Below are 27919 nucleotides of genomic sequence, written 5' to 3' on the forward strand. Positions count from 1 at the left end.
GTCACACTGTCACTTAACATTCATGGATTCACTCATCTTGACTCACGACGGGGAAGGCTGTTGTTGGTTTAGCGTCCAGGACACAGCAGAGAACGTCTCAGCTAGTAGAAGCTAAATGTTAGCATTAGCCACTCTACAACATGGCATAACTCCTTCAGGAGTGTTTATGTGGAGATAAAACATCAACGTTTTTGGTGAAACAATGTATGAAGCTTGGAAAAATATCTTGCCCATAAGTGTTCAGTCACTGTTTGTAAGAAGAAAACGCAGCTATAATCTAAAAGGAACAGATATATTCAAAAAACCAAAAGTTCAGTATTGGTGTCCAAGGAGTAAAATTATGGAACTATTTAAGCAAGGAAACCTACGCCGCTCAGCCACTAAGTATATTCAAAAGATGTATTAAATCAAAAATTCATCATAACTATAGCAATGAGGGGAATTGGAGATGTATTATTTTTTTTCCTTTAACAAGACATTAGCTTGTTAAAGAGATAAAGGAAATTTGATAGATTAAGATTATTCATTATGTTGTAACTTAGTTGCAGGTTCGAGGCTCGGCTGCGGCCTTTCTGCGTTGAGTTGCGTGTTCTCCCCATGCATGCGTGGGTTTCCTCCGGGTACTCCGGTTTCCCCCACAGATCACAACATGCCCTATAGGTTATAAATTGTAAGTCGCTTTGGATAAAAGCGTCTGCTAAATAAATAAACATAAACATAAACATGTTGTCTTATGGTTGATTTGCAAACCAAATCCAACTGTTATGTTTATTGAAAGTTCTTTGTCATTAATGAATCTGATGACATTTTCAGTTTTGTAAAATGAGGGCAGAGCTTCATAAGATGCCTTCTTCTGTCTGCTCCTTTTCATTGATGGATTTGTTGATTTTATTCTGATTTTTTCTTTTTTTTTATTTGAATGAAATAAATATGAAAAATTTAACGTAAGTCAGTGGTAGAGTTGCGTTGCTGTTATCCAATCTGAGGTACGATGTCCAAATATCAGGAAGTAAAACTTCAAATCCTGGAGTCTGAAGCTCTCCGATCCTCTGATCTGGCAATCTGCTACTTTGTGAAACTGGCGAGCCAGAGCTTTTTTTACCCGGAGTACGACTTACAAGCCATTCATTCTAACTACTGCAAATGTATTGATTGAACAAGTGATCCACACCTTTAAAGTGAGATTTTCTTTTACAGGATTTTCACGATTTGTTCTTGACTTACAACTAACTGATTTTATCAGTATGGGTAAAAAATTGTATGCTTGTAGCTTGTTAATCTAAAAACGCTAACAGGAACATTACTTTTCAGGCTTCAATTCTAACTTGACAGTTTCTCAGTGAGCAATTGTCGGCAACAAACTGAAAGGTATTCAAAAGAGGGTCCCACTTTTCTTAAATGTATCAATTTCTTTGCAGTCACAGGGTTGTACTCTGTTGCTGGAATTAAAACATTTTTTCGAGAGTTTTTTGGATATCTGAAACTATTTTCAACTGATCAGCCATACGTCAGTGAGTGGATGCAATGTGAGATGGATTCTCGAGAGCCAATTTTTGAACTAAACGAAGGTAAAAAGTTTCATCAGATGAAAAGAGCAAAAGTAACATATTGCATGCGTGAATGTTGTGATCTTTTCCAGCAGCAGGAAGATAAAGCTGAAAAATTTTTGTCAATCGCGTTGAGAGACCAACTGACCAGGTCCATTTTAGTAATTTCAGTTTTCAGTTTTCCAGAAAAAATGCTGAAGCGCCGTACACCCAGAGACAGACAAAAAGCCTTGGGATAAGATAGGGAGGAGAGGAGGAAAAAAGCGTTTGTGCTGTCCAAGAGCCGAAAGAAACGTCTTCTCTCTCCTTTTAACTTTTCTGTGTCCCTAAATAAAAGAGAAACGATCACGCTGCAGCTGCCGTCACTGGCCCCGCCCCCTCCCCAAGACCGGATCTCCCGGCATCACAACACTCGGTCTGACTGAGCGCTTCGAGTAGAAATAATAATGAAATTATGAAAATAATAATGCATGTTTGGAGCATCAATTTGGATGAGCGTCCTCCGATCCTCTCTCTTGTGTGAGCAGACAATGTCTCTCTCTCTCTCTCTCTCTCAGTTGCTGTGAGAGCGAGCAGAGCGCGCCACATGACAACCCACTCAAGTAACATAATTCACGGCCTAAATCCAACAGAACCGGTCGGGCTGATTCGGTTCCGGTTCGGTCTCAGGTTACAACTCCAGCGCTCAGCCCTGCAGTACCACATTAAGGCGGAACCACTTGGTAAATGTGGAGGCCACTCACTCTGACAGATTTGAATGCTGCGCTGGTGCTGCCGTTCAAAAAACGAAACTACATTCCACTATAATCGATTATGGCGTACTCTTCTACGATGCAGAATCGTTTATGTCCGCATCCCGATGCATCGATTATTTGATTATTTTCCTCAGCTCTAGTGCAAATGGTTTGTATTTCAGTGACTGGGCTTCTGTTCTGTAACATTGTGACAGGTATCAACACTTGCACACATAAAAGTCCAAGTGTTGTAAAGAATGCTGGCCAAGAAGATCCAAGAAGACATTTCCTCACTGTTTTCCAACCCTTTATGATCAAATACCACAGGATCAAACTGAGAAAAACAAGATCACGCCAAACTAATATGTCAAAGCTGTTATAGTTGTCATGGTGTGAGGATGTTTTTAGTTGGTTTGATAACTGCACATGGATGATGTTTTTCATAATTTCCTTTGTTACTTCAGAGCTGTGGTGCTTGTTTTAAACCAGTTGGGATGCTTTCTAATGAGAACATTTACAAAGACTCACCTCAGGGCTTTGGCTGTCTTTTTTAAACTTGGCTGCAGTTTCTTTTATAAACCAAAGTGCTGATGTGTGATAATCATTACAGATGGTTTTTAATATTGATACACAGGAACAAAAGCTGTTCGCCCACATTACATCAGCTCCATTGATATAGACGGGGATGAGCATCTTTGTTCTCTTCTAAAATCCACCTTTGGCTCCTGATTGTGCTGAATCTGAGCAGCAGATTTCCTGCACTGAACCATGATGAAAATGAATTTTTCATTTTTGTGTCTAATCTGGATAACAATAGTTGTGTCACCTGCAAACTTATCCTCGTGTCTGGGTACAGCATGTAAAAAAAAAAGCTCCAACACACACCCTAATAGGAATTCTGTTTGAGGATTTCCAGCAGATGCTCTCCAGGGTCTTATCAAAATTCATGGTGAAGACTGAATGTTTTTTTAGCACAAATTAGTAAATGTGTAACAGATGTTTGTTTTGTTTTTTTGTAAACCCAATTGTAGGAGGTTTGCCTTTAGCTGAGATTAGTATGAAATATCAAAAGGCCACTGCAGAAACAGGGCGATGATCTGTGTCAAACAGCTAATCCACCAGCTCAGCTGCTTCATTTATGACAATAAAGGCTTGTGTACATCATAACAGCAACAGGCACAATTAATTAGATTTGTATCTACCTGATTTTACTGCTCTGTTTTATAATTGAATCAGAATATCAACCTCAAGAGAGATTAAATTTGAATATCCTGTGTTGGAAAGGAGATAAAATAAAAGATGGACAAATGGGGAGGAGTTTATCACCCCTATGAGGATGTTGTACCGGTTCATGGTAAGGAGGAGAAAGCTAAAGTTAAACTAAAAAAGAAGCAAAGCATTTGCATCTTGGTTCCCACCTTTAATGATGGAATTCAGGGCATGCCTGAGATCTGATTAGAATGCTTTCCAGTCGCTTTCAAGGTTTTTCAGGCCTTTTCTATTGGGAGGAGACCTTAAAGCAGACCCAATATTTCCTGATGAAATTACAAATGCTTTCTGTCCTGAAAACGCCTCAGGATCCCACAGGAGAAGCTGGAGAGCGTGGCTGGGGAGAGACATGTTTGTGTTTCCCTCCTGAACCTGTTCCCACTGCAACCCAACCTGGCAGAACAGGACGTGGATGGAGGGAGGCATAGATGGTTACATCTGTATGCAACCATATCTTATTAGGGTCATTAGTCAAAGATGTGGACAGTTTTACAATTAAAGCTGCAATGGCAAATATACAAAACAAGCTGGCTTATAAACACAAACATGATCAAGTATTTCTTGCCCCTCCTATCGGCTATCATTCCTAGACCACATCGCCTGAAACCGCAAAGCGCATTTCAAGAGTAAACAAGATAGCGCTAAACACCATTCGCTGTTTTCTAGGTCCAAACGTGACTTCAAATGTTGTTTTTCTTTTTTGGACTCTGGTGACCAGGTGGTGTTCTGTGGCTAAATACAGAAAGGCGTAATGAGGACCCAGGTAAATGTGGAGGTGCGGAGGTTCAGTGAGATAGAAAACCAGATGGTCTAATCGCTGCTTCAGACCATGGACATATATACTGGACAATTCGTGTCCATAGGGTGTGTCCGAATCCATGGGTAGGATGCTTATGAGTACGGGTCCTCGCCGGTCTAGCAAGGCTGGGTCCTTGCTACACCGCTAAGACCAGAACCCAGCGGCTCTGAATTCGGACAGTCTAGCCTTCACCTCTACGGTGGCCCGAAGGTCCCGTCACAGCTGTGGCGGCAGCTACACGCAAAGGAAAAATGCTAAAGCTAGCGAAAATGGAGCAGGAATATTAAGGAGCTAGAGCAGCTTCACGTCCATCAGCAGTGTTTGTTCACAACCGTTTTCAGGTAAAGTAGCTTTGTTTATTCTAGAAGATTTCAGGACTTACATGTTAACTTTAGATGGTTTCATGTATGTTTTAAGCTACAGAATGAACTTGTTAAATGTACACAACACATTTCTACAGAGTATTATCATGTAGGTAATTAATATAAACCAAATGCATTATAAATGTTAAATGCAGTAGGATGTTTTCTAATGTAAATTGGACCTTAGAACTTCTTATTTTGCATCAAATGGGGTAAAACATTTTAAAAAAAGAGGCTTTTTAATAAAATAGCATTGAAATGTTTTCAATGTGCATTTTTTATTCAACTTAAGCCTAATAATGATTAGATCTGTCTTAAAAATGTAAATTCTCTGTAGTTTTTATTTAACTCTTCCCTGCTGCTTTTCTTTAAACTGAACAGAACCAGTGTACTGCAGGTTATATGTTTGTTTTACATTTTTCTATTAAAAAAAACCTCTTTAATCTATTACAGGTCAGCATGCACTGTGCTGAACATCTGCCTCTGTGCTGGTGAAGTTGTGGGTCTGGAGGATGAGCGTGAGGAAGATGTGTGTGGAGGAGGTCAGCGGTGCTCTGTCCTGGAGGAGGTACCAGCAGACCACTACTGTTAACAGACAAGTCATTTATGTAGGAACCTCTATTAAAAACAACACTGTGGTTTTATTTGCTGAAGAGTCACAATTGTTATACCAGTGGATCCATAAACCATATCCTCATTTCATATTTCTGAATACATCTTAGAGATGTAACAGCCGTCGTCTGAGCCAGCCCAGCAGTCCATGTAGATGGACGATGGAGTGGACAGTGAGAGGAAGCGTCCAAAAGCTCTCTCTGCAGACCGTCCTGTATGATGTTCCTCTGACCAGAAACGTCCAGCCACGGGTCTGCTCCAGCCCTCCATCCACGTCTGGATCCTCCTGCAGCAGATCCAGCTGCACTGTTAAAGACTTCCTGCTCACTCAGTTTAAATAAATGATCCAGGAAGAGTCACTCAGGTTAATCCTGCTTTAACCGTACATAACTGGCCCATACTGGTTTTGATCTGTAAATAAGTGTAACATATTATAAATAATCTTGTCTCCTTACCATCTTTTCATTTTCTGTTCATGTAACATGTTCAAAAACATCTGTAATTAATAAAACTGGTGATAAAATCAATGACCAGAAATAGTTGTCAGTTAGTATTTGTTTTAATAAATGTGTTCAAATATCAAACAGCTAAATAACATTAACATGATGACAGTAGAAGGCCTCTCCCAGGATGACCACCAGGTAAAGCCTCTCCTGACCCTGGACACCTGCAGTCCTACAGAGAAAATCAGACCACATGTGACAAAAAGGCAATAAACACATTTTTACATTCACCCACATGAGAAGATAAAAATTATATTCTTCACACAAACTATTTTTACTTCATTAAAACATGCCAGCTGTGTAAATCCCTGAATGTAAAACTACTTTTCACAGAAGAACTTCTGTGGTTGTGTGTAAACAGCTTCACTCTTCACCTCTAAGCTTAATAAAATGCTTCTTTGCTCCTATGTCCTTAAAACAAATGGCAAGTTTAATTCGCCACACACACACACACACACACACACACACACACACACACACACACACACACACGGGAATAACTGGGACCCGCGATACAAACTCGTTCTGGCTGATTTATGCCTAAAATGTAATTTAAAGAACAAATATACAAACGAAAAATGTCTATAAACAGAACCTCTTTAAGCTTTTTAGGTTTCTACAGCTAGTTTTTAACAAACTTCAGTTTAAAACTTGGTAGCTCTCCCCATTTTCTCTTCCAGTTGAAAATCCACAGTCAGCGTGCAAAGCATGCTGGGATAGCCTTGTGCTGTGAGGATACAACAGACCCGTCCTCAAAATGTGGGCGGAACGAGGACACGACAATGAGTATTCTTGGAATTCAGACAGTACTCGTCTCTGCGCTGTGACGTCATCAACCTCAAAATGCACTCTTACAAGCATCCTTCCCGTGGATTCGGACACACCCATAGACTCCAATTCTAAGTTTTTGTGCCAAAATGGGAGGTTCTCACCACCGCCATTTTGACCATGTCAAATATTCTGTCAAGCGCAGACAATTCCAAAAAAGGGAAAAGAGGTGGAGCTGAGGGTGGGGCTGTAAGGCTGGGATCAAATGGCGACACCCGTCGATCTGAAGCGATGTTGCTACAAGCTAACCCAAAGCTAACGCGGAGGTGGGAGCTAACTAGCTACAACCGGAGCTAACTGTACACAACACTGGAGCTTCTGAGTCAGAGATGCGCCGGGCTGCCGCTGGGGGGAGGGGACCATATCCATAGTTGGAACCCAGATCCACCAACATGTTATATTTCAATTCATTTTCAAAAATGCAGCGTTATGTTAAATGCACTGGGTTTTACCCTATTACATTTCAATTTCTTGGTTAAACAGTACATGTTAAAATCTAAGCTCAGCTAGTGCAAGAGCGGCAGTGACCTAAAATACATAAATATAATTTTACTTACCGAAAAAAATGAAGTGGAGACTCCTTGGACACTCTATTAGTGCAATTAATACCACAGCAAGTCATTTTGTCCAACAATTGCACAAATAATATCCCAAAAAGAACGCACAAACGCTACAACTAATGGTCTAAGTTGAGAGACTAAAAATCGCGGAACAGTTTTAAGGCAAGGCTGAGGCTCAGGCTGAGGCCTTTCCCTGGAGATAGCTCTGTGGTCATGTGGGTCTGATGCTCATTAATTATTCAGAATTTTAGGCATTTAATACACTTAAACAGAAGAGTGACAAAAAAATTCACCCCCCTCAGAGTTGTCATGAAACTAGATCTATTAAACCTAAAACATGTTTTGGTACCAGGCTGTAAACATGTTTATTTCTGCTGTGAAATTGGTATTTTTAACATGGGAGTCAATGAGGATTTGCTCACTTCTGACACCAGCCCCCAGCGGATGAGGGTGGAACTGCAATTTTTGTTACTTCCTGTTTTGCTTCATATCCAGGCCCAAATTATGGGGGCTTGTTTCAGACACAGCCGTGTTATTGGAGGACATTTTTAGGCAAAAGCAAGAGAACCCTCTTCTTTTTTTAAATAAAATCTCCACATAATATGTATAGCCATTTTATAACGTTGTTAATAGGCATGACTTTTTTTTAGGTTAGCTTGTTATTCAAATTTGCCATTCTGTCTTTAAAATGTAAATATGGAACACAAACAACATAACAACATCTAGTGTGCAGAGGTTGTAGTTGCCAGCTCCATGTCCAGTGACGAATCCGACAGGGTAAGGACACATTTACAACAGTATTTAATGTTAAAGCATCTTCTGCGCTCAGAAGTAGCTGCTTAACTTGCCGAGTCCGCCATTTTCCACAGTGCCAGCCTTCCTGTGCCAAGTGGACTTTTTACTGCTATGGTGCCCTCTACTGGCTGGTAGATGTAAATGTAAATCCAGTGTTGCTCTGATTCATTCGTTTGTAGCATCCTGCTGCAGTGGATGCTCGCACAACCCGACTGCAGCCTTGAGAGCATTTTATCACTAGGGCCATGTGCTCGTGATAACTCACTTGTCTTGTTGACTCAAACGAGGGCTCCATTATCAGCCATTTTGGATGTTTACTTAAATGGATGGGACATGAGTAAGTGAAAATCATTCAAAGCACGCATCTCTCACATGCCACAGCAGATGGCTACCCTCGTGTTATCTGAGCAGTGTCCTCCCAGAAATTAATGGAAATTAATAGTGACAAATACCTGCAGCAGTGTCAGGCCAGCCAGAGCTGTGTATTCTGTCTGCATCAGAAGGGCTGAGCCGTTTTATCTCTGTCTTCTGTGGGGTTTTTGTATAATGTGTGATGCCTTTTAGATAAACACAAACATGCACACAGAGCGACTTAGAGATAAAGCTATGTACACAATGTCACCTGAACTTCAGGATATCAATAACCGCTGCATCATGTTTACTACAAGTGTGACTAGTGGAAACATCAGCAAGATAATAACGTACGCATGGATGACTAATAAATGAGACATTTCTGCTTTTTCACAACTGACTATCGGTTATTTAGATTGTCTAGCAGTGTATCATCAGATTAACACTTCAGAGAGTAAATTCACAGCAAATGGACTTTGCATTGTATGTTTATAATGCATGGATTCTGCGTTATGACAAAGTAGAGCTCATTTTTCCTCATTGTGGCCTTTCCTCTGTGCTTACTGCACCCCTCTATTCTCACATACCCTAAAAAGCCCAGCAATCAAAGCCGATATTGTAATAATATAATTAAGTCTTTCAAACAACTGGCAGCTTGAATGACTTGGGTTCAGTTTGCTTGTAAGCTAAAAAGGTGGCTCAAGACCCAGCTTTTTAGCTTAGCTTTTAAATGATTACTATTTATCTAGTCTGTTTAACTGTATCACTTGTAGTATTTGTTTATCTATATGCCTATTTATCGTTTACTTAATTTTATTATTTTATTTACATCTTAGTGTTTTTATATGATTATGTTTTCTTTTACTATCTTTATAATCACTTTTTATCAGTTACTTTCTATCCGTATTAGCTTTTGTTATTTTACATGTTATATATTTTAATCCTCCAGTGTTTCCTCTGCAGAGCCTTCTGCCTTAGGCCCGGTGGTCGACGGCGGTGGCCGGGGCGCTCCTCGGGTAGTGCCTGGGCAGTGGTGTGGGTCTCCCCCCTCCCTCCCTAGGTGTCATGGGCCAGTGTCTTGGCTGCTGCCGTGGATCTGTTGCTGTCGAGGCAGATAGCTCCGCTGATGATGTGTCGTCCATTACCTGACCCATCTTAATCAGCCTATTGTTTACAGTGTTGTTCACGTGTGTGTGTGTGTGTGTGTGTGTGTGTGTGTGTGTGTGTGTGTGTGTGTGCGTGTGCGTGTGTGTGGGTGAGTGTACATTCACCTTGGAAATTGGTTGCGGGAGGGGAAGTGTAAGTGTCAGTTGTTTTATACTTGGGGAGGGGGGCTGGGATGGGAATATGGGATCTATGGGGCCATTTTAATCTGTGAAGCACTTTGAGTTGCATTTTTTGTATGAAAAGTGCTATATCAATAAATTTGATTTGGTTTGTTAAGTTTAATGACTTGTGTCTCCTCTGAGCAATCTTTTTGTTGAAGACTTTTTGTCTCCACTTCAGGGCCTCTTGGTTAAACTGAGAGCTGTTGCTGCTGCTTTACATGCATAATGAAAATATTTTTTAGCAACACGAAATGCCACAAAATAAACGAAAGCACTGATTTGATGTAATTTCAAAAAGTCACATTTGAGAGCGACAAGTCAAGTCTGAGATCTTTGAGGGTCAAATAAAGTTTCAGGTCATGGAGGCGTGTCCATGCCAAGTCTCAAGCCTTTAGACTTCACTCAAAGGCAGAGCATTCACATATCACTGGGCATGATGGCACCTGTGTTAGGCTCGGCTTCTGCTCTTTGTGCTTCGTCACCACTTTCTCGCATGTTGGTGATCTGTTTGATTATATTTTTTGACTTATCATGTTTGTCAACCAACTGTGTTTCAGCTGTCAGTCAATACCATTATGATCATCACACGCTTTTCTGCATTAAGGAGCATATGCAGATTGCTTGTGTTACCTGGGACAGGCACGCCAAATTTTTCTCATCAACTTTTGTTTGTGCCACGTCAGCACTGCGGCCCTGAAGCCGCCATGGACGGAGAAGGAAGCGTGGATCTAGAGCTGGAATAAAGTTTAGGCTAAGAAAACATTATGGGAAAACATCTATATGGAGTGAGTCCAGATTTGCAAAGAGCAAGCGATGCCTCAGACCGGTGCCAGTTTATGCGCCACAATGTGGTCCCGCGGATGTGCCAGTGCTGTCCCATTCGGTGCCGCGATTCTGGTTCTCTGACCGAACTTTCCCGTCTCGACGTAGCCGGTTCCATACATCCCGTGAGCGGATCATCCGAGCTGTCCCCTATCAGGCGGAATGTGTGAATGGCGCCAGCTCTCCAATGCGGTGCCAACCTACCCAGAGCGCATCAGTGGCCCAGTGTGCAAAGACAGCAAGGATTGCCCTGCTGAACGTTCGCTCCATAGCGAATAAAACTTTCATCCTTGGAGATATGTTCAATGAAGAACATCTGGGTCTCATGTGTTTGACAGAAACTTGGCAGAGGGAACAAGATCACATGCTTTTAAACGAGTTGTGCCCTCCTGGCTGTTCTGTGTTTGGGACCCCGTGCACCGAGCGGCGAGGTGGCAGACTCGCTCTTATCTACAGGGACTGCTTCTCCTGTCAGCTTATGAACCAACCCTCTTACAACTCCTTTGAGCTGCAAATGGTTAAGGTTGGGAAAACTGACTCATTTTACTGTGTTTTAGTTTATCGTCCTCCTGGTCCTGCACGCATGTTTTTAGATGAATTTGCAGAGTTCTTGTCCAGTGTTATTAAACTTGAGAATAATTTAATCCTTGGAGATATGAACATTCATATTGATAATCCTTCTTGCAAGACAGCATCAGAGCTATTGAATCTCACTGAGGCGTTTCATTTTAAACAGCATGTGTCTGGCTCTACACATTCGAAAAGCCATACCTTAGATGTAGTTTTTTCTTTTGGCCTTAATATAGACAAGCTGAGGGTTGTGGATGTTCATTTTACTGTTCACTACTGTGTGTATTTTAATCTGTGTTTTAAATTAGAAAGTAAACCTCAAAGTAATTTCCTAAAGGCGAATTATAATTCAAACTGCTGTTGAAAAACTCTCCAATCTGTTTGAGTCAGAACGTTTTGATGGTCACAGTGATGCTGATCATTTTATTGACTCATTTAATAGTCACTTTTTGTCCCTTCTAAACGACGTTGCCCCAGTTGGGGAACAAATATATTTTTCTAAAAACACTAGCCCTTGGATGAATGAAAACATCAAGCTGTTTAGGGGATCTTTCCATAAGGTGGAACATTTGTGGAAATCTACAAAACTTGAGGTCCACAGATTGCATTTAAAAGAGTTGATCTCATCGTTCGAGTTGATTAAACAGGCCAGATCTTCGTACTTTTCTAACCTTGTGAACAAGAACGGAAAAAAAAACTAAATTCTTGTTTGACACTATCAGTAAAATTGTTTCACCGACAGCTTCCATGGTACCTGTATTTTCTACTGGGGACTGCAACAGATTTTTAAACTTTTTTCTAAAAAAAGTTGATGACATTAGGGCTAGTATTAATCCATCCCCTGTCTTAAATTCTAATATTGGCCACTCAGATAGCTTGTGGTCCTCATTTATTCCTGTTACTGTGGAGGACATAAAAGCTGCTCTGGAAAAGATGAGGCCTTCTTCCTGCCCATGTAGTCCTCTCATCACTGCTCTTCAAAGTTTGGGATGTTGTTGGCCCACACATCGCCAAACTTTTTAACATTTCGCTTTCTACTGGGTCAGTTCCAAGCTACTTCAAACAAGCAGCCTTAAGCCCTATTTTGAAAAAGCCCAATTTGGACCCATCTGAACCTGGCAACTACAGGCCAATTTCAAAACTCCCTTTTATGGCGAAAGTTCTGGAGAAGTTGGTGGCAGTGCAGCTGACTACTTTTCTGGACCTTAATAATGTTTTAGATAAGTTCCAATCAGGCTTTCGTAAGATGCATTCCACTGAAACAGCTCTTTTCAGGTATCTAATGATGTACTGATGGCGGCAGACTCTGGCCAATATACTGTACTGGCAGAGGTGGTAAGTAACGAATTACATTTACTCACTTTACTGTAATTGAGTAGCTTTTTTTGTATATTTATACGTTTTAAGTCGTCTTTAAAATCTGTACTGCAGCAAGGCTTTTAACAGGAACCAATAGAAGGACTCACATAACACCGGTTTTATCTTCTTTACAATGGCTACCGGTCAAGTTTAGAATTGATTTTAAAAATTTAGTTTAGACTTTTAGAGCTCTTAATGGACAAGCTCCACAATATTTATCAGACCTTTTAATCCCTCACTCACCTGGCCGCTCTCTACGGTCCTCGGGTCAAAACCTACTGAAGGTCCCTAAGACCAGATTTAAAACTAGAGAGGACCTGTCCTTTCAAGCGGTAGCTCCCAGACTTTGGAAAGCCCTGCCCTTGTTTCTTCGTGGGGCCGACTCTGTTGATTCTTTTAAAAAGCAGCTGAAGACACTTTTCTTTAGACAAGCTTTTATGTAAGTTGACCTTGTGCTCCTGTCTTGTTTTGCCTTTTTATGTATGTTGTGAAGCACTTTGTGATTTTATCTGTGAAAAGTGCTAATATAAATAAAGTTTTACTTACTTACTTAATGTGATCCCCACCCCCTCCCCCAAAGGTCCAGCATGTTTTACTGTTTTCCCTGCCTCAACACACCTGATTTTAATAAGCAAGTGATTAACAGGCTTCTGCAGAGCTTGATGAGCTGTTGCACAGGTGAATCAAGTATGTTGGATTAGGGAAACAACTAAAACATGCTGGATACTGGCCCTTGAGGAAGGAAAATGCGGATCTCTATTTTACTCTCTGCTGTGTCATTAGTTTTATTACCCGGGGTTGGGTTGCAGGAGGCCCAGACTTCCCTTTCTCCAGCCACTTGGGCCAGCTCCTCCGGGGGAATTCCAAGATGCTCCCTTGGCCAGCCAAGAGACGTAGTGCCTCCAGCGTGTCCTGGGTCTTTCTTTTGGTCTCCTCCCTGTTGGATGTGCCTGGAAAACCTCATCAGGGAGGTGTCCAGGAGGCATCCTAACTAGATGTTAGGTGGAGGAGCGGTGGATCTAGTCAGAGTCCCTCCTGGATGGCTGAACTCCTCACCCATTCTCTAAGGGAGAGCTCAGACACCCTGCAGAGAAAACTCATTTCAGCCGAATGTACCCACGATTTTGTTCATTTGGACACTACCCAAAGTACGTAACCATTGATAAGGGTTCATTACACACAGACCAAACATGAGGCAGATTCTGCAGGTATTGTGCAATAGATGTGCTGCAGCAGTTCTTTTTATTGTGAGACTGAGCAGTGGAAGAAACTATCGTCATGAACTGACAAAGCTATTTTATTTTCCATGTCATGGATTTATGCACATTTTTAGGTAAAACAGTTAAAAGGACAAAACCTAAAAAATAAAACTGTTGTAGAGAACGCATGCTTCACAGTTTAATTTTGTAAAAAGCTTTTCTGATTCCACAGCTGCAGCCCTGCTGCTCTGTGCTCTGATTTGAATACATTATCTACTGACCTCTGTCAGTAAGTTAAGTTAATCCATGAAAAAACACGAAAGACACGAATGTTCTCACTGTGAATATAAATAGTCCTATATTACTTGTAATGATCGGGTATTGGTGGATAATCAAGGACTGCTAAATAAAAGGACTGATGGAGGTCAGGACAGATGTGTGATATAGCACTTGTGAGGACGACATCTAAACTGTCAGAGTATAACGCTCTCAAGATCTGCGTTTTTCTAAGTGAAAGATTAAAGCTAAAGCTCTTAGGTGAGTTTAATCTCTTAAATGACAACACAGATGAACAGAAACACATATAGATGCTGGACATATCTGTGATGATTTGGTTTACCTGCTTTATCTACAGAAAAAAGACAAATCATCTGTTGGTTTACTTGAAACTGCAGGTTCTTTCTGTAAATAAATTTCATTTTAAAACAATAACATTGCAAATTACTCTTCATTCCTGCCAACTTCACCTTTCTGTGTGGGTCTGAGACACCAGAGGGACGCATTTCTTCAGATCAGGTCCTACCAGCGTGGCTTGTTGTTCACTATAATGTGTTACAACGTGTCTGTTCTCAGTTCATGTTCAATTAAACCCATGAAATACAAAAGTATTAGGCCTGAAAACACAATTTGTTGTTTTTTCTGCACTACTGAGTTTTCTAATTGTACATCCTTTCTCCATTATTAGTTCACCACTCATGTCTTATTGTGTGTTGAATGTGCTAAGCCACTCAAGTAAATAATTAACATGTGGCACATGCCATCTTGGTTTCTGTTTTTGCTTCTTTTTCTAAAAGGTTTACTTCTTTTTGTGTATTTAAAGCCGTAATATTAAAGATTGCAACAGTAAATGTTCAGTTTAAGCAGCACAAAAGAGGGTTTTTTTAAACATTTTATGCTATTTCTTTCCGACTGGTGCTTCTTCAGCCATACACGTGAGCTGCTTCACATTGGACAGCACTCTGCAGCCCTCTCTTGACCAGAAACAGCCCTTAAGAGGTTTATCGTTCACTTAGACACGGGAGGTTTCTATGTGCTTTACGGCTGTTAGCTCTTTACTGTGTCTGTAAAGCCTAATTTATACTTCTCTGTCAACTCCATGAGGGAGAGACGTGCACGGACGGAGACAATTTGCCCTCATACTTCTCCATCTCCTGGGGAGTGTCGCAAAGCAATTCACCACCAGGACACCAGAGGGCGTAGTTCTGTTCAGTGGTGTCCTGTCGTGTATCTGCTGCAAGATCGTGTGTTTATATTGTGGGTTTTTTGGTATTTAAGAGACTTTTTATCAGCGACAAATTTGTCCCTCATCCTCCTCCATCTCTTCATGTTCTTGCCACCGCTAAACCCAAGTTTTCCATCATTTCCATTCACTAATAAAACGTTTGCTGCACATCTTTTCACTCCTCCAGTCACGGGCGAATAAAACTTTCATATTTTAGGTTTTCCACGAGAGATTCTTCTCCGTGTCTGCCGCTATATCCTCGCCTCCCTTTGTTTTTGAGGGCGCAATGGCGGCATCCTGACAAATCAGAAGCTTGCGTTCTTCGTCTTGTCAGACGGATGTTTAGAAAAGAGAGCTCAACTCTGTCCGTCCTTGCGAGTCTTCTGGAGAGCTCTCGCAAGGATGGATAATGGCGTTGCATGCATTTGTCCCAACACAGACGGAGAAGCAAAAATTAAGCTTAACTCACATAAAGGCTAGCAGTTAGCTTTTTTTCTGTTCGCCAACCATCATTACCAAAAACACAAGAAGTACAGGAAGGTTTTTTAAATTAATTTTTTACTAATTTTTTACATAACATAAGTCATTCACTGCCAGCCGTTTCCTGATCGGTAAAGCCCTTCGCTGCCAGCATTTCTCACCATTTTTACTGCTTTTTTAAGAGTCACAGAACATTGCGCGCTAGGATGATGTCGACGCCAAAACAACCAAAACAAAGAGGAGATTCACCTCTTACATCAGGAAGAACCCACGTGTTTCGATCTTTATCCATTCTTTGATAATCTGTTGTTGAATTGTGATCAGCAGAAGATTTTCTGTTTCACTCCTCACTATTTTTTACAGCAGTGGCCCAAAACAATCTCCTAACACATGGATTTTCTGCTTCCTGATCACGTGACGTGTGACGTATGCGGATGAAGATCGGCTTTAGAGCTGAGATGTTTGTTCTCACGGTGCGGGGGCTCGTTCCGATGCCCACACAGCAAAAAAATGCAAATGACAACTTAAGTCATCATTGGCAGTGAACGGTTGGATTTAAAATGATGACTTTAGTTGTGAATGGCAGTGAATGTGTTGAGGTAAAAATTAGAGCGATACGACTGGAAGGGAAGCAAAACTCTAAAACCGGATGAGCATTCTACAAACATTTGAGGGAGCTGATGGTTTTGCTTCGAAATTTGTAAGTGTGACCTAGAGGATTGGATGCTTTGATCCTAAACCGTAGGTAGTAACACTCAATGAAACATAGCGGAGGCTTTTCACAAGTTAACAATACTTTTATTAACAAGACACATCACAAACCACAGATAAGATTTACTGAAAACAGATATGGATAAAAGGCGTGGACTAAAACTCTAAAACGAGAGAGGAGGGAGGAACGACGACAATGCTGGCCCTGGGACTACAATTTCAAAGCACAAGCCGCTGTAGGGAACCAACACAAAAGACAATAATAATACAAAGGAAAACACCCAGTGCTCCCCTTAACTAATGCTCATACACACGCCCCCAGAAGTGAGTAAAACCCTCGACAAACCCCTACAGCGGATACTCTAAATGAAGCTAACTATCTTCCCAGAGATAGAATTGTCATCAATGCTAACTACTAGCTTCACGGGAGGGTTTTCCTTCCCTCCCCCTCCCCCGAAGATGACTAATGGTAAAATAAAAACGAAAGAATAAATTGTAATAAAAGAACTGGAAAACAGTAGCAGGCTAAGATCTGTGAACAAACGCACGTTGTTAATCCTATGCTAAAAAGAGAGCAAAAATGCTATAAATGTCCTAAACCAATACCTCATCGGCCTTCAACTTGCCAACGTACATTCCTTGTTTTGTTCGCCCTTCAGTCCTGCTCACGCTTCACAAAAAGGAAACAATTAAAAATACAACCAACTAAAATAAAGCAAGGCCAGGTCACTCACCACTTAGCTGCACCCACGTCTGCACACAAAGCAAGGCAGCTAGAGCCCAACTGCCCTAATTATAGCGGCCTCGTAATGACACACCTGGCCTCTTCTGCGTCAGTGGCACTGCACGTCCGACCAGAATTACTTCTGGGAACTAAGGTGACCCGGTTACATGAGTAATAATGTTTTCATCGAACGATGTGAATCATTTTATTTTGTGGTTTATTTAGTATCAGTTGGCTTGCGTAAGCTTTTACATGTTGGTGCTAGCTAAGATGGCTGCAGCAGGGTTGTTTACAACGGTTTTACTTCCACTTTCAGCCTGTAAGAGGGAGAGGCAGGAAACTTATTGATGCTTTAAATCAGTGACATGTCCAAGATATCTATTCAATTTAAATGACAATGACTTTCATTTTTTATTCTGCCTCAAAACAAAATAGGCATGTATAAACATTGGAAATGTAAATTTACATTTAGACTAAACAGCATAGACATTTAGAGCTATGCTGCAAAATGCTTATCCATCTATGATTTGTTTTCCATTTATAGTTAATAAAAAGACCCATTTTGGTAAATTGCACATTAATATCCAAAAATGCTACATGGAGCAAACAGAAAAGATACCTTTTCAAATACCCTAAATGGTACCTGATGAATACGTTTGGGCCATACATCCAGACTAGTGCTAAAACATTGCAGATAAAAACCCCAATCAGCTTGTAATTGTCTACTCATCATATTCCTTCGCCAAAAAATTATTTCATTCACTCACTCCTGCCACATTCTGCACGGTTACTGCACTGGTGTGTGTTAAGAGGTCAAAGTGCACTATGTTTCCATTATCATGTCATCCACAACGACATGTTATGATGATGGTTGATTTTTGTTTCTTTTCTTTCACGTTTGGTTTATTGCTGCATTGGCAAACAATGAAACAAAGAAATCCATAGTGGCTGGATGAATGGGATATTTCTTTTTTTCAGATGCAACACAGATAAAACTAAATGAAACAAAGGAACTATGTCGAGCCAAGAATTTCCTTTGAAAGAAAACAAACATCCTTTTTAATGTGAATCAGACAAGAAGACACTTTTTTTTACACTTTGGACTGATTCACAGTAAACGAGTCAGAACCTGTCTGTAATCTCACGGTTTCATTAGCAACAGTACTTTTTCTGCACCACAACACCTTGCCAAAATGATTATTCTCCCAACGATTAAGCAAAACAAAAATGAGGAGGTGTCCATCGTCTTACATTTAAATAAAGCAAAGTGAATTTAAATACAGAGCGCCCTGTGGACACCTCTGTTATATCCCCTCAGACGTCCCTCTAACAGATGGACTGACATGGCAAGTCACTGTAATCGCTCTTCCAAAGTGCAAGACATTAAAATGCTACATTGCTGCATAATAGCTCCTGTGTTATTTTCACCTTTAGAGTACAAGTACTGGTTTCAATCAAAACAATTGACTTCTGTCTGACCTCCTTCCTCTGACTACAATCCACAAGCGCCTCCGGCTGGGCTGAATCCACACACTGTGTCCCCAGAATGGAAGTGCTTCAGACTGGAGCCTACCTAATTGACTTTGTAATAGTGCCATAGTTCACTGCCACCAAATTGACTGAATTTTCAAGCATACTTTGGCAACAGTGATACCCTGAAAAAATGACACAAGAACCTCCCAGGGCAAGTCCACATTTATCATCCTTACAGTGAAACCACGTAAAGAAACCAAACTGTGACAGAATTCGATTTTAGACAGATTAAGTGTGTCGTTCCCTTTTAAAAATATATTTAAAGAAGCCACATCATGCTATTTTAAATCTTTAAAAGCAAATGTAGGCATACCGTAAATCCTCTAATACAGGCCCGGGTCTGTATTTGACTCAAGCTCATCAAGCTCCAGGCCTTTATTGGAAGGAGGACCTGAATTAGAGGCAGGCCTCAATTTCTATTTGAGCAAAATGAACTAATGGTTCACTGGAGTTTTTGACAATATTGTGCCCACATTTTCAAAGTTAAACACATTTCTTTTAACAACGGTAGTTTCTGCTTCAGCCCTCTCCCCCCTCCCCCTGCGCAGCGGCCGCAAACTCACTGATGCGCCTGCAGCCTCTCAGAGTTCCTGCTGCATTAAAATAATTATTTCATTTTATGTTCCTCACTTCTGATTACCTTCAATGGTGTCTGTTTGTTGCAACCACCAGGTACAAAAACTAACTTGTTTATATTTGACTATTTTTCTGTCCTGTCTGTTTATTATCTTCCTGCATCTCCTCTCAATCCTAAAGAAAAACTGCTACCTGGGTTCATATATATTCACCTCATGAGTTACCTTTGAACTGCAGTTCTAAAAGATCTACCGACCGCAAAAACAGTGGAGTGAGCGCTGCTCGCCGGCCACGGGAGGCAACGTGCTGTGCCAGAGCGTCGGTACTGACACCCGCCGTAAAACGGACATTTAACCAAATTGTGACGTTTACCCTCTTGCAATTTAGGATTCCTCTCACCCCAATCCTAACCTTAACCAGCTTGCGCATGCAAAGCTCTGATTGTTGACGCGCTCCAGACATCTGCGTCCTGAGCATGGCCACAGTAACATTATCAAATCAGGTGTCGCCACCTCAAAAACTAATTTAACACGCGATCGTTCATGTCGGCTCATTTCCTTTTATGTTTTTTGTTTTTATTCTTTTATTTGTGCCTCATGCATTTCGCTGCTGGGGATCGGGGCGCATCACCTGTCACCTGCTGACAGCAGGCTGCTGTCTTTTCCGTGGACTGCATCTTGCCGGTCATTATCACGTGACAGCGACTAGTCGATGACAGGCATAAAAAGTCACTAGAGAGCGGTGAAGTCGACTAGTGACTAGTTCATACAACCCCTGCTACTGCTCCCCTGAGTGTTCTGCAGCATAATCAGCACATTCTCTTTGAACTTGATATCAAATTTTCGCCTTCTCTTTGTCTCTGCACGGTTAAAGTTACCCTCGCGGTCTATCACTGGCAAATCAAAAGTGAGACAGATGACACAACCGCCCCCCCCCCCCCCCCCCTGTGGTACTTGCTTGTTACCACATTCCACCTGGCCACAATAAAAAAACGGCCATTATTCACCTCCGCCGACTCCGACACCGGACAAAATATGATACCCGGCAGTTAATTAAATACAGGCTAATATTAGAGGATTTACGGTAATATATGATAAAATATTACTATTAGCACTGTTGTAGTTTTAGATTAAATATGAGTTTTTTACGTCAACCTGAATTTTTACTTGGAAATGAAACGATTTGTTTCAGTGAAGCTCCGCCCACGCCCGCTCTGACATAACACCCCTACAACAGCGCCTTAGGCAGGTCTGCTGTTGTATTGGTAGTCCGGCCTCTGCCTTCCATCTTGTTTTGCCATGATGGACACCGGTTTGACTACCAGTGTCAGCAGTAATTTATTTAAGCAACTGAAGCAGATTAACATTTTTTGTACTTTTGTTTTATTGATTATATTCTGCAAAATATGTTATGTCACTAAAGATCTTTGAATTTGGTCATTTCCAAGCAGCATTTTAGCTGATTTACTCTGCTCACCTCACATGGACTCACACCGGCTAAATAAAAAAAGAAAGGATAAAAAATAGATTAATTCTTATATTTTAAACAGTTTACCAATAGAGGGTTGAAAACATCATACTGACAAGTGTAGCTAAAAATGCCACATCCTGTGCTGGCCATTACATGTGTCTTTGTGGACAGGACGCTTGATTTTACGGCAGCGTTTTGTTCCCAATGCAGAAGTAATTTGTAAGACTATATGTATGTACTGTATGTATATATATATGTGTGTGTGTCTGTGTGTGTGTGTATATATATATATGTATATATTATGTAAAGTTGATTTTCAATTATATGACCCCTTTAAAGTTACATGTAATTAGGCCAGACAATGTAAAATAAAGCAAAAGCTGACAGAAACTAATGTGACATTTAATTAATCAGAGAAGAAATCCTGGTGTAATTTTCTCAGAGAGAAAGAGAAGTTATTTAATTATTAGATCTACACTTCTAAAATCTTCAGATTTTATATTTTATCTATTTTCTAAGATGTTTGATCAAATAAGCGTTAAAGCTACAGTAACATTTTATTCATGAAGCCTCTAACAAAGAACGCTGAATGTTTGACGTCCTAAATGACTCACATTTTATTAAACAGTTAAAAAGATAAACGATGAAAGCTACCTTCATACAGATGTAGTCGTCGTTTAATACGTTTTTTCCATTTCAAACTGAGCTCTCGGGGTGTTCTGCCTCGACGGCCCGGGCCTCCTCCAGAGACTATTTTTCACACTCTTTCCTAGTAAAAAAGAATGGTCCTCTACTTACCTTCAAATGCGGTTAATTAAAAGAAAAATAAAGTTGAGGCACCATGTGGAGGAAGCTGCCTTAAAGCAGATGCCTACTGTTTTGGAATTTCACTTTAATGCTCCTCTCTGTTGTTTCTGTGGTGAGGAGGTCATGTGGAAGTGACAGGTTGACACTGATTAGGCAATGCCACCACTGCTCCACAAATCCACATTGCTGGATCACATCGAGCTGATTCACAAATGTGGCCACGCTGGTGAAAACAAATGATAAATTACAGATCTTATAGAATAGGTTCTGTTGGGTTTATTTAATAGATTTGCATGCCTAGTATTTTATGTCCATGGAAGGAAGTGAAGAAGAAGGAGGAAAAATGCAATAACACAGAAAAGCACTTATGAGAGAAATGTGGAGCCTCCAGAAATGATACCCAGCTGCTCTGGAGGATTGTTGCGCCATAATTGAGGAGCCACAAGCATAATTTCCCTTCATTAGAGGAACCTGTTGCTCAGGAGCTTCTAAGGAAGAATAAAAAACGGATTCCTAACGCTGCATGGACTCAGAGCAGCAGAAGATAAATGTTAAGTATGAATAAATATGCAGACGATAAACAGGTTTATTTTTGCCTTCATTCCAGACGGTTCAGAAATCAGTGTTTTATTTTTTCTGCATATCTGCTAAGGAATGAAAGGATGAGTACAACAACAGGACAAAACACAAATGGTTTTCAGTCCCTTCTTTAAATAATAATAAAGGACCAAAACTTTTTAGTCTCCACCTCCATGGAGCTTAATGCCCTTGAGACGCGGCTCTAAATTGCATGTCCTAAAGAGAGTTTGGCTGCAGAATCAATGTCCTCCGTCCATTTTCCATTATCACCTTCTCTCCAATTAAAAAGCTCATAAAACACTACAGTGGAGGCAGCTGCTTTCATCCTCTCATTGACTGATTGATTTGCCGTCCCCGTCCCCGTGTCCCCCCCCCCCCCCCCCCGCCGTTCCCCCCATCACCTTATAAAAGGACTTTGTTGATAGTGGTCTGTTTGATTTAAACAATGTGGCTCTAGTGGGAACACTCTAGTTAGGTGATAGCCTCTTCTCTGAATGCAAGGGTGTGAAAACCTTTTTCTCTTCAGAGTTCAAAGCTAACACGAGTTGAGGACAGTGATGGTGTCCATGTGGAACAAACATATACCTGAGCAGAAAAAACAGAAACTGTGCAGGATTCACGTGTGAAGTAGGGATGGTCCGATGCGAGCCCGGAATCGGAAACTGGGCCCGATGATTGAATTTTCAAAGGATCGGAAAAATAATTACCTCACACAGTTTACAACAGGCGGAGATTCAAACACCATAACATGCAGCTGTTAGCTAGTATGCTAACGCAGAGTTAACGCATTTGTACGTGTTGCGTTATTTTAAACCAGACAGCGAAGACAGCCACTTCTATCATGTGCATACTGGGTTTTCAACATGCTGGAAAAGACAGCTGCATGATGAGCAGCCTTCAAAACAAACTGCTTTCTTCTTCTGCTTTTTTCCTTTCAGGTGTCGCCACAGCGAATCATCAGTCTGCATTCAGTCTCGGTTCACATCGGCATCTCTAACAAAAACACGGAGCGGGCCAACAGCGAAAGATACATTAATAAATACAGAGGCATTGCAGACAGACAGCAAAACATCGTAGTTTCTCATTCTGCAGCACCTGAGCTGATGGCACCGATAGCTACAGATGTTGGATGTCTCCCCATCACAGGAACAGGCATCGAGTGATGCTGTGCTGTGTAATGAGATTAACAACTTTAAATATGAGCAACTCAACTAAACTACTTTTAAATAAATTCATCATGTATTTTATCAATCTACTTCCTAAACAAGTGATGTTTTTGGCAGGTTAACTAAGGAAATGACACAAATACAGGAAGAAACAAATATTGGATAACGGTTTGGTGGACAGTAAAAGAGATTTGACTACTTTTTAAGATGTGACACACTATTTTGATATCATGTTTCCAATTTTTTTCCTCCATTTTCAAATATGAATCAGTTAATAAATAATTATTTTCTTACCTATGTAGATAATTTCCTCAAAGCTTCAGGAAGCTAAGTTTGTGTCCAACAGGACTAATGAGCTGAAGATTAAACCTGCACTACACCTAAAAAGCAGCTTCAGCCTCTAACATCTCATAATGGGCCATGCAAACTCATTTTATGAACTAACTGATAATAAATCAGGATTTAAGTTGTTTAAGTAGTAGTAGTAGTTTGGAAGGTTCATATTTCTATCAACACAGCTTAAGGTAATTTTAAATTTGAGCTTATTTCCAGAGATTTATGTGTTGTTCTCCTGAGTTATTCAACCCCCAGCTGACCTTCTCAAACTCTCTTCTAAACAGCTGGTAATCTTAATGAAATAGTCAAATGCTTCCGGTAAAAACTTGATCGACACTGCATCCTTTTTTTGGTTTCAGTTTACTTTGACAGCATCCAACCGACTTGGGAAAGGGACCAAATGAGTGAGCAAGTAAGGAAACCAGCAGCAGGGACAGAAGCCTCCCTGTTTCAGCACAGAATTCTCGTAAAACACTTTGGCTGCTCTCTCAAGCCTGATAAACAGAGCTTTATTGTGAATGTGCCAGCACCAATACAGAAACCTGGCAAATTAACTACACACAAATTTTGAAAATTTGGGGGTTTATATGCTGGATAACCAGCTCAAAGAATACTGTCTATGGCTTGCCAGAGATTTTCAGTAAGGTTTAGTCTGATTCAATGACACTTTGTTAGTCAAATATGTTGATTCAGCTCAAAAAATTACAATTTAATGTTTATTTTAAGTTTCATGTGTTAATAAATATGGTTCTGTATAGGACTGAACGTAGGGCTGGGCAGACCGATCTAAAATATCGATCTAACGTTGGTTTTTAGTATTTACTAGATACCTGCATTATGGTATCGATTCCGTTCCTTCTAGCCTGGCAAGCCATGACGTACTCACTGCTACAGATGTCGGTCAACGAGCCAGTCCATCAAACTCTGTCAAAGAAGATGCAAAACACATCCTTTTCCTAAATAAACGTTAGTACTTCTATCTGATTTTGACTCAGACAAAAGCTAAAGTCATAATAGTCCAAACTTGATGCCAAAGCCATTTCAAACGAGCGGCTGACTAGTCACGTTTTGTTTTTGTTTTGTTTTTTCCCAATAACATCCCGCTTACTTAGGGTTGCGATTGGCCCATGAAATCTATATAGTGCCATCTTGATTTGTAGTTTACCTGGCTGATACCTGTGATTGGACAGTTTCGAGCGGCAGCCATGTTTGTTTGCAGGGACATCCCGCCTACCTCGCTAAAAGAGCGCTGTGATTGGCCCAACAAACCAGTAAAGCACTGTGATTGGAACGCTATGGATGTCAGTCAACAGGGCGGTCTGCCGTTACATTGAAAAAAAAAGCGCGCCAGCATGAGACAAGCACAGAACAGCAAAAAGCACTGTTGTGGCTGCGTGACGGCAGACCAAAAAACGAGCGCCGTTTGGAATTTTTTTACACAGCTTTATAGATTTCAAATAGAAAAAAAATCTTGAGCTTGTTAACCATTTTAAACCATTTGAGTTTCCTAATGAAAACTTTATTTGCCTGAAAATGTTCCCTGTATTTTATTATCATCGTACACATGATTTATTAAAGGACAAATTACAAAATAATTAAGTTATCAATACAACTTAAGTTTTCAGACAAGATTCTCATACTGATGATGAATAGGGTTAGGGTTACATCATCAGTATGAGAATCTTGTCTGAAAACTCAAGTTTTATTGATCCTATTTATCTTAATAAATCCCACAAAACTAGATATGGTACTAGACTAGAAGTAAAAAGTATCGGTATCGGCAATACTAGCCCCTGTATTTACTTGGTATCGGATCGATACCAAATTTATCGGTTTTGTACCGAAATTGCAGTTTCAAACAGCACGATCACATGACCGTCAAAGCTGCGGTTTTAGCGGTTTTGACTGATCCAGGATCAGTTGTGTAACTTTTTTTTATATCCTGGGGTTTCCCCGTATTATGGCGGCGGCAAAAGCCTGCGCGGGGGAGGGGAATGGGGTGTACCGTCCAGAGCCGACATCTTTTAAAAATGGTTTGAATGTTTCTGATGGCACACGTTAGTTCAAACAAGCTAAAGTGTCAGAATGCGTGCGTCTCTCTCTGTCATCGTTCTCGGGTCTAGGTGAGTCCTCCTCCTCAATTAACAATCTTTGGGGTTCTGTGTTCCACAGGTGAGGAGTGGAGAGGTACCAGCTGTGCTGAGTTAATCATTTGGAGCTCGGGTTTAAAAGGAGGATGGAGACACTACTCGAAGCCGGATGATTACTCCAGTATTGGATTACCACCCCAACCTTCACCAAATTCTGCTAGGAACCAGGGATCCTCATTCACGTCTCATCCTCCTCCACCGCTCCTGCATTTCTCCTCTCTGCTTCCTCGCCTCCCGTCCGGCTGGATCGCTACACTCGTCTCCTTGGCACCCCGCTTGCCCCGCAGCTCGCTGTGCTAAGAACTCTGAACAATCGCCCTCGGGATAATTCACTGGATTTCAGTGCTACTTTAGTTCCTGTTTGTGTAATAAAAGACTTTAATTTCTTACCTCCTGACTCCTGAGCTGATTCTGCATGGCTTGGGTTAAACGCCTTCCACAAGCCATGACACTCTCACGGAACTGACGTTAGTGAGGAAAAACTATCAGGCGGCTTCAAAAAACGTGCAGCCAGCCAGCCTTGGTAATGCAGGGAAAACTGTGTGGATTTTTTGTTATTTAATACATTTAAAAGCTATTTCTACCCACAGATTTTCTCCATGCATTTTTGGAGTAGAACATGTTTTTATACAGCTCCTCTCTGGATAAAAATCACAAGCACAAGTTGCTTCACAAACACATTAAAAAATAAACAAAAAGTAATGGGAAAAAATATTAATAGCTTTAACTGTTTTTATTGTGTGATTAAATAGTAAAAATTAATGTGAATGATTTGTTGTACTAGATTAGACTCTAGACCATCTTTTCACTTAATCTACAGGATGGCTTGGCAGGCTAATGTTGGATCTTTGTTTGCAGAAAATTGTGAATTGAACCGAACTCGCAATTTCTGCTAGAAAAATTGCAATTCAATCTTTTTCTAAAATCGTTCAGCCCTAGTACTGTATGTATGTAAACTCTTGTTGAATCACCAGATCAGACAAAATCCAAGCAATTTTCTGATTTTCAGTATAAAAATCTCAGGAACACTAAATAAGTTTACCACTTCTGCCTCCTATTTGTTCAAAGTGGTGGTAAATAACCTTGCTGTAGCTAATGCCAACAATGAGTTACTGCTAACATGAGCTAATGGATACTAAATAAGCCACAAAGTAAAAATATCCACACAAAAAATATTACAAGCCCAGTAACAACAAAGCCAGGTCATCATCAGTCCTATATTTCATAGCCTCCTTCAGCTCCCTCAAGCGAGTGTAGGCCGTGCCGATGTTCTCTCTGGTTTTAGTGCTTTTCTTCACCAAAGACATAACTCTCTTACATTTACCTCCAGGCTCTGCCATGGCTCCATGGAAAATGCTAAACTCTTCTTGTAAGTTTTATTGATGGTTGACGAACTGAAAAGAGAACTCCTAGCCTTTATATTAGCTACCAGCACTGTAAACAGCTATTTCTGTGACGCAGGTAGAGAGCTTCACCCAGTGACCTACCTTTGCCATAAAACTGTTAAAGGGATAATTTGCAACTTTTTCATATTGTATTTTAAAGTGCAAGTAACACCAAAATAAACTTTTTTTTGGTGATAATCTGTAAAGATGGGTGTCTAATAGTGCTGTACACATGTGTAATCATTAGTATGGCAGTTTAGTGCAACTTAATTTAATATTTCAGCCCAAAACCGTAATTATATCTCCATCTTTAGGTTAAAAACTCTGCTCCACATTTATTTAGAACCAGCTCTGTGGTCTACCACTGCTTCAGTGCTGCTCTCTCAGTCTGCCAGGTGTCGCCTCTTTCAGACACATTTTCCTAACAGGAAGTGTGAATGAAATACGTCTCCACCCATGCATTGACCCTCACTTTAAATCATTTTCTTGAGCCAGTATGTGCTAAAATGACCCTTTTCATAGTTAATGAAAGGCCAACTAGCCCCCATCACCCCCTGTGGCCAGAATATTCCACTTGCAACTTGAGACTGGCAGCCCACTTTGTTGGGACCTAGAAAAATTTTGTGGACTTACCTGGCACTGCAATCTGCTTCCAGCACGTTTCCTGCATGTTTCAGATTATGAACACAGCTGATTTGTTTACTTTAGAAATGAATCACTCCTGTAGACACTAAGGAAGGCTGAGGTGACATTTCAGCTGTTAGATTAAGGTGTTAAAAAGACCATTGCACAGGGATGGGAGGTTTTGCTTTTGGCTCTACAAACGGACGCTAAGGGGTATTTAAGTTAGGTTTCTGGTCAGC

At 40.7% G+C, this 27919-nt stretch overlaps 1 protein-coding gene across 1 annotated transcript in view; it reads right to left on the reverse strand.

Moving 5' to 3' along the window:
* LOC107385024 (metabotropic glutamate receptor 4) overlaps positions 1–27919 on the reverse strand; it is a 280302-nt gene that overhangs the window by 81928 nt on the left and 170455 nt on the right. The gene's annotated exons all lie outside the window — the stretch shown is intronic.

This window comes from Nothobranchius furzeri, chromosome 3 (assembly GCF_043380555.1).
Source record: "Nothobranchius furzeri strain GRZ-AD chromosome 3, NfurGRZ-RIMD1, whole genome shotgun sequence".
NCBI lineage: Eukaryota > Metazoa > Chordata > Actinopteri > Cyprinodontiformes > Nothobranchiidae > Nothobranchius > Nothobranchius furzeri.